The sequence below is a fragment of the Toxotes jaculatrix genome, chromosome 23 (assembly GCF_017976425.1).
Source record: "Toxotes jaculatrix isolate fToxJac2 chromosome 23, fToxJac2.pri, whole genome shotgun sequence".
NCBI classification, from domain to species: domain Eukaryota; kingdom Metazoa; phylum Chordata; class Actinopteri; family Toxotidae; genus Toxotes; species Toxotes jaculatrix.
Window position 1 is genome coordinate 14,007,740 of NC_054416.1, and position 5,726 is coordinate 14,013,465.

Here is a 5,726-nt window from a genome sequence, read left to right on the forward strand (position 1 = left end):
CTCACATCTTCTGCCAGGCCCTCCTTAAACATCTGTGTCTTTCAAAGCCACCAGTCTCCAGGATGTGCACTTAAATGTGCCTGAACTTTAAAAAAAAAAAAAAGAGGAGGATGAAGGTGGAAAGAAGAAAACTTTAGGCCTGAGGGAACTACTCTAACACCACAAAGGTGATGGTTTCCCTTCCCCTTGTTCCAGTCTGTTTGTTTCAACAGTTCACCAGTGACGGAGGAATATTCAAACCCCAGATGCTGTGTTCTGATAGCAGTGATGGATCAGGTCATAGAGGGGCTGCACAAAGGTTTTGGGATCAAGCCTTAATCCCACGGTCCAAAGACATGCAGATTAGTTGGCGAATCTAAATTCCCCATAGATCTGAATGTGAGAGCGAATGGTTGCTTATCTCTGGTGACCTGTTTCACCCAGTGTCAGTACAGCTAACCAATGAACGGATGGATCGATGCAGATTTCCCCCCAAAGTGAAACTTTGGTATCTTCTTAAACAAGTAGAATCCAGTAGAATTTCAAACATTTGCGATGGAGTTCTGTTAAAACCTGTTTGCAGCTGACGAAGCTTAAAAACACAAACATCTGCATGGTTTCAAAGGTGAATCTTCAGCACCATGGACAGCTCATCCTTTATTGTTTTACTGCAACATGAGGCCCGTTCACCTGTTCATCTGTTCACCTGACATTGAGGCTGAGTAGACCTGTCATCCAGTTAATGTTGTTGGAGCAATATGTTTGGTGTTTCATGTTGAGAGTGAGATGCTGGTTAAAGACGGCCTGAACTTCAGACTCAATCAATCAATCTTTATTTATAAAGCAGCTGGGCACAAACAAAGGACTCAGGAAGTAAAAGGCAAAAACTGTTTTTTTAAAGCAGGCAAGGTTCGGTACATGAGAAGTCAGTCAAAACTGGCAGAGGTAATACAAAAGATGTGAGGCTGGATCACAGAAAACTACAAGGGAAAAGCAGGGTCTAAACACGGACACCACCCCTGTCAGGTCCTCTGAGATGTGTTGTAAAGCTTCTGAGCTCCTTCAGTAAGAACTGCCAAGTCCCAACTGTGGACAAGCGAGTGTTACTCAGTCGTATCCATGTGATGAATCATCATCGCATGGATACAGACAAAGATCAGGAGAATATTCAGTTTTCCTAAGATTAGCTAACGATCCGTCATCATGACTCCAGACGTTGACGACACCCGAAACACATGAAGAAACGTTCCTGGAGAGTTAGAGTTACACAGATGACAGATGCAGCCTGCTTGCAGTGTGTAGTGCATATATTGTGACTAACTTTAAAGTGAATGGGTATGAGCTGGTTACTGGGTGTTATATTAAGATCACACCATCTGATTCAATCAGGTTCTTCATTTAAATCTTCATTTAATCCAATAAAATATTAGATTAGCACTCCATACGAACTTAGACCACATCTTTTTCCAACAAAGAGAAAAATAAGAGCACAAACTGCTCACAGCCTGCTGCAACTGCAAACAAGCAAGATCAGGACTGTGAGACTGAACCAAAACAACAAGCTAGAAGAGGCTAAAAAGCTCAGTAGAACAGAGGGAACTACATATGGGACTACATATTCATACGATCCATTACAGAAATAAAAATATTGAAAATCAATCAATTTATATCAGGCTTTTTAGTGGCTAAATGCTCCACCATGTTCACCAGCTGCTCAGGCAATGGACAGAGGTTTTATCAGAGCGGCGTCACTGAAACAGCTGATGAGAGCAGTGACAGTGATCTAAGTCAGTGAAGCTGTTGGCCACAAAACCAAAACTAGCGACCCGAAAGAAGCTAAAACGCTGTGTCGGGGTGAGAGGAACCATAGAGTCGGTGATGATTCCCCTTGGGTTTGTCACTATGGGCGACACCTTACACGCGACGCGTGGTCATACGATCCTCAGTGAATTTCAAAATATTGATTCGCGCAGGTTTTGACCACAACAATTTTCATTCGTAGCGTCTTAGCACAGCTAAGACTAAAAATGGTTAGCATCAGTGTCAACAGGATGAGACGTAGGCGTTTAGGTGACGAGTATCACCACTGTAAATGACAGTACTTTAGAAGTCAGCCAGCGTCAGGGAGTCCAGTCTAATTGGAATGAATAACTGGGAATGGTGATGTTTCGCTGGCAGGGACCCTGAACTCACCACCACGCTGTGGGGTTGGGGGGTTGCGGAGAGGGGTCTGCTGTTGGTAGGCAAAACACCCCCCCCCCCCACACACACCCCAATCACTGCCTGCCAACAGTGTATAACACTGTAGATAGTGAGCAGGAAACCAGAGATGACCCTGAGCTTAAGTGGGTGAAACTCTGCTCTACTTGTGTCAAAGACTGGAACCAAGTATCCAGCCACATCTCCTGCACCAAATGTGAGCTGAGAGTAATGTTCTAAAGAATCAATTTTATTGTTTAGGCGCCCACAAGAAATTACAAATTAGTGTTTTTGTAGGAGAGCAGGGAAGCAGGAACTAACCACACAGACAAGTTGGAAAAGGAAGAGTGAAGCACAACAGACTAGCTGTGTCCAAACTACAGTCTGTGGACCACGTGGGGCCTGATACCTTCATTTACACGGCCAGTGAATTAAAATGATATCTGGCTCTCAGACATGTTAAAATGCAGGTCCTATTGCAAATACTAGGTGAACATCAGTTGTTGAAAACATATTTTGTAAGGGTCTATAAGAGGGGCCCTGTGTCATTATCTCAGCTGATCTCGTGTGTGTGGTGTATATTCCTAAATTAGTGCATTAAGTCAAATCACCACACAGCAAACCAGGGGTCAGAAATAAAAAATACAGACACAAAAAGGGGGCCCAGCAGCTCATTTGTGCCCCAGGGCCCCAAAGAAGGTTAATCTGGCCCTGCCACACTGAATTCATAATGTGAGTGGATTATGAATACCAGAATTGCACCAGATGGCAAAAAGGCAAATGAAAGCAGCTTGTTATTGTTCAAACTGATCAGAGATTGACAACTTTTTGTAAAGGGGTCAGGTGTAAGAGTTTTTCTGAACTAACTCATTTTCCCTCCAAGACCATTTTTTTTTTTTTTTTTTTTAGGTCACAGGCCTGGTGAAGTCCAGCCGTCCGCTGGTCCAAACAGTATGAGAACCTCAGTTGTTGCTCCGCTCCAAACGTTGACTGGAGCTCAATTACTGTAAACCCAGCCGCACAAACAGGTTATATTTAGCATCCTATTTTAGTGAGACAGCCTGGGACTGCAGGTCTTGAGGAGATACAGTTACTTCAGGAGTCCACATCGAAACTGCAGGCGGTCAATCATGTCAGGCCATTAGTCAGAGAGGATTAAGAAGGCGACATAAGTGGTTAACAAGAAGAGCGCGCTGATAAATACCTTTTCCTTTCCTATAACATCCTCTGCTGTAATTAGTACAGTCCCCCGTCAGAGTCTACGCTATATCTCCATAGCAGCAAATATAAATAAATGCATATCATCAACACTTAGCTCATATACGTATGGTTCTGTTTCGAGCTCCGAGAAGTCATGAAATAGCTTGTAAAAACTATCTGTGTCTCCTGGCACAGCGAGACGTCTTCTTTAGCAGCTAATAGAGACCCATCCAGACACATTCATTTATCTCCTTGAGTCATGATTAAAGGGCCACACTGCTGACTTTACACATGGAGATCAGTTTACTCCTCAGGAGGAGTACTACAGTTAAAGTCTGGGAAAATAACTCTGATTATGTCATCGGTGGTTGAGGGTCCAAATATTGGACAGAAACAGAAAATATGTGTTACAAACCGGGCCTAACTGCAGACATTATCAAGTTGCATCATGGGAAGTGACCCAACTTTATGGACACGTGATACAAAATCACAGGAGTACTTATCACCAGTGTTCAGTGCCCATGCAGGCAGTAGTGTGATGTTCATATACTGTAGTGATGGTGTGAACATAAAGGTGATGGTTCCCATGGTAACCAGTTCGATGCAGAATTCCATCGCACAGACCTTTAAGTCTGACTGTGGAAAGGTCATGTACTGCATTGCATGCACTCTGGTGCAGGGTAATCGAGTGCAGCGCAGCATTTGATACAGAAAATGCGCTGTAATTTCAGAGAGGATATGATAGCGCTAACAACTAGCCGAGGTCCTGATATCTTAGAACCAGACTAATCTGTTCTCCATGTGTCATTGGCTTTTCATCAGCACTGAGAGGGGGCAAAGATAATAAAAGGCTAAATGTGTTCATATTTATCCCGAGCTCTCCTTGGTTCCCTCCCTTAGTCTGGAGACTCTGGTCTGTTAATGAAGGTTTGTCAGTGATGATACAGCAAAAAAAAAAAAAAAAAAAAAAAAAACCTGACGTGAGTCTTGTTGTCACAGTGAGGTTGCAGGTTTGGTAGCATTGTGCCTCCACAGCAGAGTGGTTCTCAAACTTCTTCTGGTCTGCACCTTTAAAAAGAAAGAAAAACATGGACATGACAATGAGGTGAAAATTCAAAGAGGTGATAATGTGACATGCACTTTCATTGTATGTTTAATATTTAAATAGTATTTTATATTTTAGAATCTCTACTGAAGCGTCATCCATACTGTTAACCAGAGCGGTCATGTAATATCCCTCCCCTCTGCCCTTGCGTTCACCCTCCTCGACCTTTGACCCCGGTCACTTTTTTTCTGACGCTCACACTGAGGCATACCGTAACACAGAATGCATACGTGAATATGCAGGCTGTGCTCTGGACCACTGTAAGTATGTCTGTAAAATCGGACGGAGTTCCTACTGTTACAGTACATTTTCTGCTGCAGTAAACTGAGACACACATGGACAAGATGCTGGAGGACAGGCTGAACCATGTGATTGAAACTCTGTCCAAACTCTTCTGTATTTTCTGTAGACATTCACCTGATCTCTGCAGTATGATTTTTTTTTTTTATTCCCACCACTAGAGAGCAGCACATACTGTTTTACGGAGTGTAGAACCTCTAACCATGACATGTACGTCAGACTCAACACAGACATGTTCAAGCTTTATCTGTATTTTTTTACCATAAAAACACTCTATTAAAGTTACTGTAAAATATGAAGCTTTAAAATATGATACGTCAACATGTTACAACAACTAGCTGAAGGCTTAAGCACACTATGTAGCTGCTTAAGGCCCCCATGGTTACCAGAGGGGCCCCAAACTAAAACTCTAAATAGTTAGTGGAGGCAAACATGGATTAATGCACTGCTGAAAATAGTCCCCCCAGCAAATACTTTGCTGTTTCCTCCTGTTTGTGTAACATTTGTGAAAAACTTGCAGTTGAGCAGTTGTAAAAAAAAAAAAAAAAGGAAACTACTGGGCCTTTTTCTCAAGAATGAAACTACATGTTTGTGAGGAGGTTTTCAGGAAGAACCAGTTGACTTGGTGCTGAGAGAGCAACAATTATATGTACTACTATTACTACTAATCCTGCCATTCTTAACATTTATGAAATGCAGGTTAAACTATATTTAAAAGGTTTAATTAGTCTATTTTTTTTTTTTTAATTAAATTGAGTTAATTGTTACTCTGCACATTTTCATTTTGGAAAGTTAATTTCGAAACAATTAACCAACAATAATATTTCCATTGGTAATTATGCTTACACAGCACCAGGACATCAAGAATTTACATTTCATGCTTTATGTTTCACTTTCACTTTAACCAGACAGCAGATGAGCGCCGAAAGGGTCTGACTTGTTC